This window comes from Lampetra planeri, chromosome 28, assembly GCF_965212315.1.
Source record: "Lampetra planeri chromosome 28, kcLamPlan1.2.h2, whole genome shotgun sequence".
NCBI classification, from domain to species: Eukaryota; Metazoa; Chordata; class Hyperoartia; order Petromyzontiformes; family Petromyzontidae; genus Lampetra; species Lampetra planeri.
The window spans coordinates 7,259,934-7,275,950 of record NC_136134.1 but is presented as its reverse complement, the minus strand read 5'-3'; positions in this window follow the sequence as shown (position 1 = coordinate 7,275,950).

The following is a 16,017-nucleotide window of genomic DNA, read 5'->3' as shown; positions in this document are numbered from 1 at the left end:
CGACTCCGGAACGCGTTTGAACAGAGTCGGTCTCATTTCCGACATCACGTGACGTGGAGCCCTTGTTATTCTCCAGTGTTTTTTTTTGCGTGTGGATTTTTACCGATGGAACCCCGTTAAATACGCCTGATAAAAGGGGAAAAAACAACACATCGGCCAGTGATGTATCCACTGTTTCTACCATCTCGGAAAATACGATCCGATTTGCCACCACGGGGTTTCCAGGAACGCATTGTAACGTCGTGCGAGCGGGGATCACCTGTACAGGCCGTAGATCGGTGTTTTACCTGTATGCACGCACGCATGCAAGCGGGGATCACCTGTACAGGCTGTAGATCGGTGTTTTACCTGTATGCACGCACACATGCTGAGCCTCTTTCGCGCCGTACGTTGCCAGCCGTGCTTAATCGTTGTTTCTCAAGATTGTCACCACATTTGTTTAATAATAATAATGTTTAAGGGGGCAGTGGTAGCACAGTGGTTAACACGCTCCGCTCTGAACCCACCCATTGTTACCAACCCTCGATGACCCATTGTGGTGAAGTATGGTCAACCCCCCCCTCCCCCCCATAATTGGCACAGTGTGGGGATGCCTACATCCAAGAGTATATTGACAAAAAGGGGCTGTATGTAAATATACGGTATTTAACAATATACAGCCCTTTGTCAATCCACTGCCGGATGAAGGCCTGCCTTGCAGGATTGTTTGACCATACTTCACCATCCTAGTCAATTGAGTTTGGTGAACGGAGCAGGTGGGAGGGCGGGCCGGGGGTGTGGGTTGTCTGGAGGCCAGGACCGGTTGGCCGCGTCTGGGAATCGAACTCGTGATCCGCAGTGTGCCACCGACCAATGAACCGCCCACTCCACACTTTTTCACAAGCGTTCTGCGACGCCGACACAACATTTCACGGCCCAAAAAATATATATTTTTTAATTACAGATCTCTCCTGCACTGGTCAGGTTAAAGGGGAATTTCTATTTTATTTTGAAATTCGGTGAACGTTCGTCCGATCACAGAGGGCGGCGTGCATATAGACGCACAGCAACAAAAAAAAGAAAGTTTACGGGGCTTTTCATTTTTTTATTTTCTCTCCTCTCTCTCTGTCCTACCTCCTTTCATCTGCCATTGGGAGAGCGAGGCAGGGGACAGCATGGCCGGCTCTGGAGATGCATTCCACCATTTGTGGGGAACCCGCATGCCCTCGGCCGCCGGGGAGGTCGTGTCCTTGCCATGGCACGGCGCGGCGTGGCGCGGCGTGGCAGCCCTGTGTGTGTGTGTGCGTGGCCCTGTGTGTGTGCGTGGCCCTCTGTGTGTGTGTGTGCGTGGCCCTGTGTGTGTGCGTGGCCCTCTGTGTGTGTGTGCGTGGCCCTGTGTGTGTGCGTGGCCCTCTGTGTGTGTGTGCGTGGCCCTGTGTGTGTGTGTGCGTGGCCCTGTGTGTGTCCGTGGCCCTCTGTGTGTGTGTGCGTGGCCCTGTGTGTGTGCGTGGCCCTCTGTGTGTGTGTGTGCGTGGCCCTGTGTGTGTGCGTGGCCCTCTGTGTGTGTGTGCGTGGCCCTGTGTGTGTGTGTGCGCGTGGCCCTGTGTGTGTGTGCGTGGCGTAGCCCTGTGTGTGTGTGCGTGGCGTAGCCCTGTGTGTGTGTGTGTGCGTGGCCCTCTGTGTGTGTGTGCGTGGCCCTGTGTGTGTGCGTGGGCTTCTGTGTGTGTGTGTGCGTGGCCCTGTGTGTGTGTGGCCCTGTGTGTGTGTGCGTGGCCCTGTGTGTGTGTGTGGCCCTGTGTGTGCGTGGCCCTGTGTGTGTGTGTGCGTGGCGTAGCCCTGTGTGTGTGTGTGTATGCGTGGCCCTGTGTGTGTGTGTGGCCCTGTGTGTATGTGCGTGGCGTAGCCCTGTGTGTGTGTATGCGTGGCCCTGTGTGTGTGGGTGTGCGTAGCCCTGTGTGTGTGCGTGGCCCTGTGTGTACGCGTGTGCATGTGTCTCGCTTTGACGCTTCGCGTGCCTTTGCCAAGAGCTCGCCGTCTCCGCCGTCTCCACCGCCGCGGCCTTTTTGAGAGTTGCCGGCAACCAAAAAAACCGCACTTCAGAGGCGTGCCCAGCGGGATAGGGCGGTGGGATGAGGGGGGAGAGCAAAAGGGGGAAATTGCCCCCAAACGACCCCCCCCCCACGCCGCCGCCACCATCACCCAAACATTGCTAGACACCGATTGTTTTCTGAGATTTATTTTCCACACATGTGAAAATGTAAATAAATACACGGTGCGTCTTGATCTACGTCGCGTTTAAATCCTCGACAGGTAAAGGTTGCAAGCCCGGCAATTGTTTGCACACACACAGCGGCTTGCGGAAGGGCCTCGGCAAGAGGGCGAGTTCTTGGCCTACTCTTCCAAGTTCGTCAGACGGTTGAGAAGAGCTTCGAGTGCTCACACTTTATCTCACCTCCACGCGGCCTGCCAATTAACTGCGGAGGGAGACCATCTGTGCTGCTCGGTCGACGGAGACCAAATGTAGCGAACTTTTAGAAACTTGCACAGACCTCTGCACTGGGAAAACGAATCGAACGGGGGCGGACTGTGGGAGGCAAGTCCAGCGTGCTACCGACAGCGGCGGCGGTGTCATCGAAATATGATATGATAATTAAATTTGTATTCCATTAATTTTGTCTCCCGAAATGAATGACTTTGTAGTACAATTTACCTCCCTCCCCTCCCCCCCGCGGGTGCATCACTGCCACGGACAAGAACATATTCCATTTGCTCCTCTTTCCTGTAGTTTCGCGTTGTTTGATTTCTGGGTTTTTCACTGAGGATTTTTTGTTCTCACCAAGATAAACACAATTAAATTGGAATGTCCTTAGTTTGTCCCCTCCTCCTCCTCACCACGGATTAGCACGGTTAGCTACGTACGGCGCGAAAGAAGTTAAACATACATATAATGTGTAACCACCAAAACGGCCAACTCCACCCCCCCCCCACCACTTCCATACTATCTCTCACTAATGTGTTGTGCGTGCGTCACGTGATCATAACACGCGCACGTCCGAACCCAACACGCAATCTCGGAATGTCCCCGAGCGAATATTTACAAAAGGCTCTCGCGTTGCGGGGTGCGACGGCGAGCCATGCGCCTCTCACTCTGCTGCCGCGGTGTTGACACGGAGTGTGAGTGGCTTTTGCGCGACCACGGAGCGAGCGCCTCAAGAGCGAAGTGCTAAGACGTGATGAGCACGCGCGCGTGAGGGTCCGTTCATAAATGACGTCACGCACCTAGGGGTGGGGGGGGGGGTGTCAGACATTTGTGACGATGTGTGACGAGGGGGGAGGGGGGTTGAGAAATGTGACGTCACATCAAAATGCGCAACTTTAAATAAATATAGACATGTTCTACTTAATTAAATATACTTTTTGATAAATGTTTTCTCCTACAACATGCAGCGCCACATTAAATACGCACTACAATGACAATAGTTTAAAGCGATTTGAAGCATGTTTTATTTGGGGGGGGGGAGGCAGAGCTTTGTGACGTCATATTTGAGGGGGGGGGGTCAAAAATCATCCAAAATCGCGTGACGTCATTTATGGACGGCCCCTGATGAGCACGCAGGCGCTACGGTGTCGATGAGCGATGGGACTGCGAAATGCAATTGTGTACGTGCTGGGTTTTCTGTTTTTAATTCGCACCTCATGGGCAAGGAAGGACGGCGATCATCACGATGGAGCGATTGTTACGATATTTGTACAGTTCTAAAGCGGTGTGCGTATAACGTGGCCACGTTTTTTTCCTCTGCAAGCATGTGTGTGTGTGTAATGCGAGTTATTAAAGTTTGCTAGTTGTTGACAAGATCTTCGTGTGGTGTTGTTATTGTTGTTGTGTCCTTATGATGCGTCCACAAGTGCGCAATGTCTTGAAAAAGAAACGAAATTAAATCGGGTCCACGTTGCAACCTACGGTGGAAAGTGCAATCAATGTAGGTCAATCGTGTAAATCAAGAGTTAACATATTGGCTATGAACTCGTGGTAATGGTGGAGATTTCTCTCATGCGATGATCATTTTTGTTTCAATTTGAATTTACAGTCCTTGATATGACCACACTTCACTATGCTGCCCAGTGCAGGCTAGTGAAGGGTGGGGGAGACCGTTTTGGATAATTATCATTTGCCACTGATGTTATCCGTGGCCGGGAATCAATCTCAGGTCACCGGGTTCCCGGTACAATTCAACGCGCTAACCACTGCACCCACCGCTCTTCACACATATCCGTTATTTTTTCATAAAACCAAGTGTGAATGTCACAGACGTGTAACGTATAAAAATTTCAATTTTTTATTAACTTTTTTTACATAAACCCATTTGAAACTATTCTTGGTTCTTTCGGTAAAATCGCGTAGAAAGAACCAAGAATATGAATCCCTGCAGTCACGAAAGCTTTAAATAAAAAAATCCCATTTGAAACTGTCCAACACGGATTTGTGATGGGGGGGGGGGGGGCGGGCGGGCGGAGGGGGGGAGTGGGGGCTGGCGGGAGGTGTTTGACCATACTTCACCACGCTGGTCAGTGTGAAATTCGGTTGGGATATCACTCTGGTACCGACGACAGCACGGCGCTGTGCATTGCGGTGACGAGAGTTCATCCAAAGCAAAGAAGCAAAATTAACTCCAAACTCGATTCCCGCTCACGGCCAACACCAGTGACGATTCCGAACCGGTCGTGGGGCCTCCCCTAGGTCGACTCGGCCTCAACACGAGCACCTGGTGCGGTGTGTAAGCATCGCCACTGGGGAGACAAAGGCGGTCGGGCGTGGTCCTGGCCACCCACCCCCACGTGTTGCCGTGCCGGCCTTCATAGGTGCTCGCTAACAGCACTTGCCCCAACAGTCTGCTCAGGCTACACGGGGGTGATCTTTGTCTCTGATGTCGGGTTTCGAGAGCGCGCGCGCGAGGCTGAGGACGGCGGCGCTAATGCGAGGCCGGCGATTGAACGGAGGTGCTGGAAGTGTTTTTTTGTGAATAGTGGAAATCAGTGAACGAAACCGGCTATAATTGCGAAAATAGCTCCTATAGATAATACATAATGGAAGTGGGCTACTACATAGTTGGTGTCATGAAGGATAATAGCTAGTGATGAATTGTAACGCCGCTTCGAGCGAGCGCGCGTGGTCGTGTTGCGTGCGCGAATAGCGCCTCGTTCATAACAGGGGGAGGGGGGAGAATGGAAACAGCCCTCGTGTCAATTCCACTGCTGGATGGAAGGCCTTGCTTGTCGGTGTCGTCGGGAATTTGTTTGTGTGTTGACCATGCTTCACCAGAGCTGGGGGTAGAGGTTTTTTTAAATCCTTTATATTAAGTTCGCTTGCTTGCTTAGGACCGTGCAAATCTTTCGGTCGTTTTTTAACCCACTTCCCCTGATCCAATCGAGCTGACATTTTGCACACAGACTCGTTATGCGTGACAATGCATTTTCGTGAAAAAAAAATTCCTAAATTTTACACTGTTTAGGGAAAAATAAATAAATATTTAATTGCCAATTGTTTAATGCTGCCAGGCAATCATCTGAACCATAGGTGGCAGCCATTTCAAGCCAGAGGACGAGAGGACTCTAGCCGCCCCGATGCCACGCATATAAAGGATTTATAGTGAAAACTTTGTTTTTACGGGTTTACTTGTTTTGTGTTGCTCTGTCGGATATCGTTCGCTCAGTCATACGAGCCCTGGGTGAGGAATCGACCTGCGGTGTCTCGGGGTTCGAAGCGCAGCGTCCAAACTGCCGCGTCTATGCCGCTCCAAACCCGTGGCAGTGTCTTTAAGTAACTTATATTTCCCAAATAGAAAAAAATATTTGAGAAAAACCTAAGAAAACTCTATTTGCTTTTGATATCTTGTTTCACTTTAACAGGTGTCAATATAATATTTGGTTGTAACTGTATCTGCTAATGTATTGCAGGTTATATATACATTCAATAACAGTAGAGTAATAATATTTCTGGTTTCATTCCTATATTTGCCTCCACTCCGTAAATTCAGCAGAGTATCGATTTGCAAGATCGGAAATTTAATTTTTTTTAAAATTGGAAAGAAAAGTTGGGTAAACTTTGAGAGATTGCGAAGAGGGGGGAGGGTGACTTCAAATGTTGGTACGAAGGAGAAGAGGAACGGGTGAGGTCATTGTTGTCCGAGGTGAAGGACTCTCCGGATCTAAGGGATGTAAAATGTACAGATGACCAAGTTGGGAAGAGTTCAAGACCCCTCAGCAACAGCAGATGAGAAAGAAGCGACCCCCCCTCACTCCCAAAAAAATTAAAATATAATTCAGATGGCTCCAAATTTTTGCCGGAGAAATCGCAAGCAAAGAGGGCTCGTGCTAAGTCACTAATTCAGTGCCACCGGGGGGGGGAGGTCGGGTGGGGGGGGGCGACCATGAGATTGCCTTTTCAGCGCCGGGGTAGTGTGCACAAAAGCAGGTTCTGATTTGTATCGCTGGGTGCGAGGAAGGGAGGGAGGACGGACGGAGGAGTGGGCGGGGAGTTGGTTTGCGTGTGGTCTTCCGCGCGCGGGGAAGGGGGTTGAGCATTGAATCGCCAATTAATTGGCCCGGATTTCGTTGCCGTTGACATCTGCCGCTGCGTTGCGTATGCACGTTGAACTTCTTTCGCACCGTACGTAGCCGACCGTGGCAATCATGGGTGCGGGGAAGGACAACAAACTTAACACAAAAAAGCAGTTGTAAAGAAATTCGTTTTCAAATCTAGTACGAGCGTGGGCCGGGTGTTCGTTTTTTTATTTTTAAATCAAGTGGAATCTTCCGAAGCAAATAGCGGTGAGATTTCGACCGCATGCGGTGTAGCAGCGGTGAGCGCATTGTGCTATAAACCCTGACAATCACCGACCACGGCTTACATCATTGACGAGTACTTTTTTTCTGGAAGACTTTGCTGTTTTTATCCAGGATTTTTTTCTGTTGCGTGTAATCACTTTAAGATGTTTCTTGTTCATGTTTTTGTTTTGTTGTGGTTGCACCCGAGTCAAGAGCCGCACGGCTCACAGGGTTATACCTAATACATGAAACTGAGAAAAACTGAAAACTGAGTGGTATCTGAACTGTTTTTCGACACATCCTCGATCTAACTGCACTAACAACCCCGATGACTCCAAGGTCTGGAAAGGCCTTCAATCCAGCAGTGGATTGATAAAGGTCTGCACATTTGATAACCACTCGATAATTGTATTTATATTTTAACCGCTATGCTCCGCACACCCATCCCCTCGCTCTCAGCTCCGTCTCCCATCTCGCTCCGGGGATTTACCTGGAAATATAAAATCGCTAACATTTATTGACGGATCTTATCCGCTGATATTGGTGAAAATTACTCTGGCTGTCTGTACGAAATTAATCAGGGATAAATGCAGATATATAATGGGGTCAATTTGCCATGCAATGCCACTCTTACGTGAAGAAATGCAGAGGATTAATGCTCTGCTCCCGTAGGAGTACTTCCGTTGACTCATCCATGGAAACATTTTTATTTTAGGATTATTTTGCATCATCATTGGTTATGACCGATCCACTGCTGGATGAAGGCCACCCCAAGCCGCCGCTCTCTTGCATGATCCACGTGGCCCGTTCCCACCAGCTGATCTCACGGCTCACATTCTCTCTGGCAGACGTAACGTTCCCTTCCTTTCCACGTCACTCAATTTTATCTGCACAAACATTGCCGGATAACGAGATTAAATGCAGAAGCCAATTGGGTTCCCTCGGTGGCTGCTGCCGGGATATGCCTGTACCTGCAAATAAACGCGAATATCGGGATGAATTGTCCGTGCTGCTCATTTTACGCTTGAATATATCGCGGATTTAAGGAAGATTTTGCGTGGTTAGTACACCGCGCGTTAACTCAAACTGGTAATCCTGAGTTTGATTCCCCTGCCGTGGACCAGCATGGAGGAGTATGGTCAAACATCGGGTGACGGTCATGGCATAGGGGAGTTCTTAATCCAGCAGTGGATTGGGCTAAAGGTCTGCACAATAACGTCGTTGATGCCTGCTTGGACGTGTTCATTTCCTCTGTCGTAACGGTTGCTGAGCACGCACAGGCCGAGTAGGCCCGAGGCGTCGAACGGCCAGCAAGAAACAGCACTCTTAAAAAATTAACCCGTAAAAACAAAGTTTTTCACTATAAATCCTTTATATGCGTGGCGGATAGAGTCCTCTCGTACTCTGGCTTGAGATGGCTGCCACCTATGGGTCAGATGATTGCCTGCCACTGTTAAGCAATTGGTAATTAAATATAATTATTTTTTTCCTAAAAAGTGTAACATTTTGGAAAAAAATTTTCACGAAAATAAATTGTCACGCACAACGAGTCTGTGTGCAAAATTTCAGCTCGATTGGATCACGGGGGGTGGGTTAAAAACGACCGAAAGATTTGCACGGTCGTAAGCACGCAAGCAAGCAAGCAAGTGAACTTAATATAAAGGATTTAAAAAGTCGTAGCAGAAGAGCGTCGAGAACACGTTTCATGAATTGTGTGAGGGCATTGCCAGTGCCTGGACGGGGGGTGGAGGGGGGATAAAGAGACAGTGATGAGAAGAGGAGATTCCAAAGTGGAGAAGTGCGAGGGAATAAGCAGAGAGATAAGTGAGGCGATCTGCGCGGTGGTGAGTGGGTGAGTGGATGAGTGGGTGAGTGGATGAGTGGGTTGGATGAGTGGGTTGGATGAGTGGGTGGGTGAGTGAGTGAGTGGGTGAGTGAGTGGGTGGGTGGGTGTGTAAGTGAGTGGGTGTCTAAGTGAGTGGGTGAGTGAGTGAGTGTGTGGGTGGGTGAGTGAGTGAGTGGGTGAGTGAGTGTGTTGTTGTGACCTGGCAGCGTGTGTGGTGGGTTGAACGTGGCGTCGCGGACGAAACGAACGCAGGAATTGGGCGGGCAGCCTCTTGCTTTGTCCAGAAATGAATGTGGCTTCTGCTGCTGGGTGGCAAATCCCTCGCAACTCGAGCAGCCCATATACAACGGCTCCACTTGGCCGCCACAAACCTTAATCATACGGAGCGATTTGCGTGATCAGATTAGACTCCTCGAGCGCGTGTTATTCGATCACGCCAGCTTAGTGTACACCGTGTGTGCCCGCTGTCATATAATTCAGAGGACTATACTGCTCGCAAGATATTCAATTCAACGTTTTTTTGTCTTGTTTTTTTGGCACCTGTAAATTCAACCGGTGACGCCACGCGTCCTGGCATTTAACCGCGGCATCAACTCGGGGGTTTAAAGTTCTCTCGCGAAAAGGCGACTGGCGGTGGTGCGCTCCCCACGCCTGCACGTGCCGTGGCTATCCAAGCGCTGTGACTACGCCTCTGTTGAGTGACCGCTGGAATATGAATTCGTCATCGCCACCGCCTGCAGGCGAGCGGTTCTTCAAAAAAATTAACCCGTAAAAACAAAGTTTTTCACTATAAATCCTTTATATGCGTGGCATCGGTTTTATTTTATTATTCATTTCAGTTTTTATTGAGTAAGAGTTTCATTTTGATCACATTGGTATTTTAAATTAAATATGAATTTTTTTTTTCCTAAAAAGTGGAAAATTTAGGAAAAAAAATTTCACGAAAATAAATTGTCACGCACAACGAGTCTGTGTGCAAAATGTCAGCTCGATTGGATCACGGGAAGTGGGTTAAAAAACGACCGAAAGATTTGCACGGTCGTAAGCGCGCAAGCAAGCAAGCAAGTGAACTTAATATAAAGGATTTAAAAACAGTTGGCGTCCTTTTTGTTGCGCGCGTGTGTTTGTGCCCAATGGTTCCATAGAGTCGATCAAACCATCCTGGGCTGGCACGGCGGTGCTGATGCCTTCATCCAGCAGTGGATGAACTAATGGGGCTGTCAATTTTTATTTTTTTTAATTGCAACACCGAGCTCTCGATGCGTACATCGAGGTGCCAATCGCCCCCCCCCCCATCCTCAATCCCCGCCCCCCTCTCTCTCTCTCGCTGTTTCACAACCACAACTATAAAGGAACGCTGGGGCCATCTGACACTAATTGGCCGATGGTAATTCAGTCTCCGTTGGAGCCCGTTACCAAAACACCACCACCACCCCCTCATCCTGGCCCTTCGCTCCCCCCTCCCTCCCCTCGCTCGCTCGCGCCCCCCCCCCCCATCCAGCAAGCAAAATCTTCTTTTAAAAAAAAAAATCCCCGCTACGCCCCGCGCCTCCATCCCCTCACCCTCAGCCTCCCTTCTCCCATCTCTCTCCGGGGATCTGCCTGGAATTTGACTGGGACTTCTCGGCTTGCCTGCAGGCGTTAATGCAATGGCACACCTGCCGTCTACGAACGGAGACGGCAGAGCCTGCGCTAACGCGCTAACCGTCCCGACCTCCCGTTCCCCGTCACCCCCCCACCCACCCACCCACCCCCACCTCACCCCCCACCCACCCACCCCCACCACCATCCCCCCCATCCCTCCACTCGCCCGTCCGCCCGCGTGTCGTGTTTGTAACGCGTCTATGGTGGCGCTGCAAACAATTTGGCCGTAACCCGCAGCATTTTTTTTAATATATAGGTTTTTTTACGTCAATCAATCCAGTTTTTTTTGGAGCTGAGCTTGAGCTGAACTGTGTGTGTGTGTTTTATTTTATCTTTTGAATTTTTTTTTTACCTTTCTTACTCAGAATTTCGACCGTTGTGTCAATTGCTACCAGCATGGGGCCCCTTCGTGGACTCCTTTTAAAAAAATACAAAGAGATTCCCACATTACGTAGCGGTTAACTTGCAAACGAAAGTGATTTTAAGGATCAGGCTGTTAAAACGGCCAATGTGATGCCGTATATATAATAACACAATGTATTTTCAATTAAACAATTTGATACATTATTTTAATAGCTTCATAATATTAAAAAAATTGAAAGTTCACGGTAAATCTATTGCTGGATGGAAGATAGGTCACAACAACAAAAAAGTCTTCTCTTCCAGACAAAGTTCGCACGTACAAAACGTGCCTCGTGCAATATAAATTCACCCACCGATGCCACTGAGACCAGTGTGGTGAAGTATGGTCACAACTGACACGACATGGGAGAGGCCTTCATCCAGCAGTGGTTTGTATAAAGGTGCTGTCCATTGTAATCATTATTATAATAAAGCAGAAGCATCATCCAAGATATTTTGCTAAATTAAGTTTGAGCCAGTAGTGTCGCGCTGTCTATATGGAAAGCCTTAAGTAGCAGGCGTTACCCAGCATGGAGTGGGACACAAAAATGCCGTAAATTATAATTAGTAGCGTTACTGCTCTGCGATCACTTGTACACTGCACTGAATCGATTTCAATTCGATTCATGGAAAGGGCTCTCCAAGGACGTGGGGCAAAACGTCGGACATCGCGCCAAAGAGCAGCACGGTGCGACCGGTAAACGCACCAGAGAGAACTACACAACAACAGCAGCAGCAGCAGCAACCGCGAACACCTCCACAGCAGTGCTGGAGTTCTACTATCGAGCGCCTAAGTGTTTGAGCGTTTCGCTGGCGACAAACACAATGACAGCTGCTGTGGTTTAGTCAGTCGAAGTCCTCTTAACGACGGTTATCGGTTCCCACGGAACCGTCCGTTAAGGGGAATTTGGTCGTTAAACGAGTCTAGGAAATACACGTGAAAGCATTCATTCGTTCCGACAGCATCGAAAGTTTGCCTTCTTCACCCAAAAAAAACCGTGCTTTACAATATTTAAACAATGGATATTAATACGTAGAGATGCTAACAACATTATAAACATAATATTAAAAAAACATGGTTCATCAATGCATTAACTAATATTTACTTGCCTACAATAGCCCGTTGTTTAACAAGGGAATGGTTGGTAAGCGAACACATTGGGCTCTATGGAGGCACTACACTACGACACACTACACTACTATATACACTACACTATACACTACACTACTATACACTACACTATACACTACACACGGGGCTCTATGGAGGCCCGTCGTTAAGCGTCGTTAAGAGAGGTGGTCGTTAAGAGGGGTTCTACTTTACACTACTATACTTTACACTACTTTACACTACACTATACACTACACTATACACTACGCATTGGACTCTAGCCGTTAAAAGGGGTGGTCGTTAATAGGAGTTCTACTGTATTCCGAGTGGATTTGCACTACCCACACGCTTTCATTTGCACCGAAGGGTCATTGCCCGAAACGACTATTACCACAATGGCCATTCTCCGTCACAATTGTCTACGAAGAAGGGCCATCGACCCAACACGTCGCCAATTTTACATCTATAAGTATATTTTATTTTTCAGGCAGTACTGTTGGTGAGTGTGTTGAATTGAACATCTTAACACCTATTCTTATTTTTCATGCTTTCATACTGGTACAAAGGTATCCCATGATATCGCTGCTCACCGCGAGTTATAAATGCTATGGTACGTGCATTGCACTTGTACTGGTCGCATTTTGGCGTTCTCTCTTCTGACACTGGTGAGACTAGGCCATGAAGGATGTTGTCTCTGGTGTAGGACAATCAGTTTCAAAGACATGCTCCGATAATTATCAGAGCAATGTTTGTCTGTATGTTCACCACAATTGCGTGTGGTTAATGCAGACTCGATTCCATGCAAAAAAGGTTTCTATTTGGTGTTTAAACATCTTCACACCTACTGTTTTATTGTCAGAAAGGGTGAAAACCTTTTCTTATTTTTCATACATTGATGCTGGCAAAAGGTCCCGTTGATATGTTGAAGAGTTAAATTTCGATTTAAAGCTTTTCGTGACTGCAGGGATTCATATTCTTGGTTCTTTCGGTAAAGTCACGTAGAAGGGAAATAATAAAATAATAAAAATAAAACAATAAAATTCTCACGACGTTTCGAATAAAAAAATAAAATTCTCACGACCTTTCGATTAAATCGAAACGTCGTGAGAATGTTATTGTTTTATTTTTATTATTTTATTATTTCCCCTTCTACGTGACTTTACCGAAAGAACCAAGAATATGTTGAAGAGTGTTTATTCATTGTACGTCACGGCCAGCGCAGCACCATCAGCAGTAGCGTCGCCAGATCGTGTGTGTTTGCTTTATGACAGAGATTTGAGATGATTGGTCCAGTACTCGTGGGATATTTGCGTGATCGGCGTTCACATGTTTTTTTTATGCCTTCAGGAGATTATTGTTTTAATGCCGACATTTACTGAGATGTATCTTTTAACTGAACATATTTACTGTGTGTATATACATATAGTGTGCCGTGTGTGTACATGTATGGTCTATTTGCCTCCGCCACATATATATCATGAACACTACAAAAAAGACAAAGACCCCCCATATAACCTTAACAGACTCTTGGGGCAAGTGCTGTTAGCGAGTAGCACCTATGAAGGCCGGCACGGCACACGAGGGAGTGGGTGGCCAGCAACCCGCCCGGCCCCCTTTGTCTCCCTAGTGGCGATGTTTACACAACAAGACAACGATCCCCCATATAGCCTTAACATAATGTTGGGGGCAAGTGCTGTTAGCGAGTAGCACCTATGCAAGGCCGGCACACGGCGCACGAGGGGGTGGGTTTGCCAGCACCCCGCCCGGCCGCCTTTGTCTCCCTAGTAGTGGCGATGTCTACACACACACACGCACACATAGCACGCGATAGCTTGCGATGATTACAACAACACGAACCGAGTATACCTTGGCCACGCGGTACGTGGGTGGGTGGGGTGGTGGTGGTGTTTGGGGGGTGATGGAGCAAGGCTTGCCCCTGCTCTGCGTTCGTTAGCGGTGTGCATGTGCCGTGTCTGTTATCGCTGCGGGGATTATCGCTAAAGGCAAAAAGGGGATAGCCCTGGAGCTTTAAGCGAGAGCACGGGGGGGAGGGGGGGGCAGAGGGGGCCCTAGAGGGAAGCGGATTGCGGTGGAGGGGATGAGAAAGGGGATGGGTGTCGGAGCGCGGTTCGGTTGTGGGGGGTGAGCAGGGAGGAGGCGGTGTGGTTTGTGGCGATGGTGGGGGGAGCGGTGGTGTAGTGGTTAGCGCTACGCTGCGCTACGAACCTGGCTACCCGAGTTCGATTCCCGCTCACGGCCACCAACACCCCAGTGACGATTATCTGAAGCGATCCTGGGCCTCCCCTAGGTCGACTCAGCCTCAAATGAGTACCCGGTGCGGCGTGTAAACATCGCCACTGGGGAGACAAAGGCGTGTGCCGTTTTGGCCTTCGTAGGTGCTCGCTAACAGCACTTGCCCCAACAGTCTGTTCCAGGCTACACGGGGGATCTTTGTCTTTTTGGTGGTGGTGCGAGGGACGGGCGGACGAGAGGTGGGGGGGGGTTGCTTGGGGGGGGGGGGGAGCAGGGGGGGGAGAAAATTTGAGCTTTACCGGAACGCTGGGGGTCAGAGGCGGGTCGGGGGGATTTTCTTACCTGTCCGCCACAGGTGTTCACAGGTACGGGGTACGACAAATGAGTGCGCGCGGGCTTCACGCATCGGTTCTGCGCCCTCGGATTTATGAGTGGGGGTGAGGGGGGGGTGAGGGGGGGGGGGTGAGGGGGGTGAGGGGGGGTGAGGGGGGGTGAGGGGGGGTGAGGGGGGGTGAGGGGGGGCGGGGGATGAGCTTGGTTTTCCGTGAAGTTTTTTTTCTCTCTCCTCTCTCTGTCTTTCCACCACGTGTCTCTGTTGGTTTTCGAGTTGAAAACAAACAAAAAAGTTGTAACATATATATATACATAAAATAAAGTGTTGTCTAAATATTTCCCCGCGCGCTGTCACTTTGCCGCATTGCACCCACCGCATGTTCATGTTACGGGGCCCGGGATGGTTTGTAGTTTGCGGCTAGATGTCAACTCCCTTGCCTGGTGTACAGGAGGTCGTGGGTTCGATCTCGCATCCAGCATCATCGGGAAAAGTAGTATGCTATTATTTAATTTATTATTTTATCTTTATACGTGACTTTACCGAAAGAACCAAAGAGTAATTCCTGCAGTCACGAAAGCTCCAAATTAAGATTGTATATTTGGAGTTTGCGTGTACTCTATCCCCGTGCTCATGTACAGTTTCTCTCCAGGTCCTCCTGTTTTCCCCTTAACGTTTAGAATCACGCGTTAAGAGTTTTTGGCTGCGATACATTTCCACGCGATGAGCCACTTTGTTGAGCTATCATTCGTGGCGAGGTCGCTTCTGAAAAAGAGCTGTGTAGCTCAGCGAGCCTTTCCTGGTAAAATATAAGAAGTAAGAATAGTTTCGTGTTAATAGTTTATAGTTAATTGAAAGTGATTGTCGATTGGCGATCCGTTTAATCGTGGGTGCGTCTTCGTGGTGTCGCTCGCGGCGGCTGCTTGACCATACTTCACCACGCCAGTAAAGCGCTTGCGGTTTGGTGAAGCGGAGAGCAGGGCCCGGGACCGATTGAGAAAACACTCGCCACTGGTGTTAGCCGTGGCCTGGCTATTCCAACTTAGGTGGCTGGGGTGCACAGTGCCATGCAGTTGACCACCGCGCAACCACTCTTCGATTTCGATTTAAAGCTTTCGTGACTGCAGGGATTCATCTTCTTGGTTCTTTCGGTAAAGTCACGTAGAAGGGAAGTAATAAAATAATAAAAATAAAACATAATAAAATATATTATTTTATTTTATTATGTTTTATTTTTATTATTTTATTATTTCCCTTCTACGTGACTTTACTGAAAGAACCAAGAAGATGAAAATAATAAAAATAAAACATAACAAAATATTATATTATTTTATTTTATCATGTTTTATTTTTATTATTTTATTACTTCCCTTCTACGTGACTTTACTGAAAGAACCAAGAAGATGAACCACTCTTCGCTTGCTGATTGCCAAATATTCTCAATGTGACGCACGGTTTGACTGCTCGTATTGAGTCTCACGATTTTGTGGGGCTCTCGCAAGGAAGGGACATCTGGTGCCTGCTCATTGAGAATGGGGAAATACGTTATCTTCTGTATCTCCCGGGTCAGTGAAAAATTCTAGATTTGAAGCTTTCGTGACTGCAAGGATTCATATTCTTAGGTTT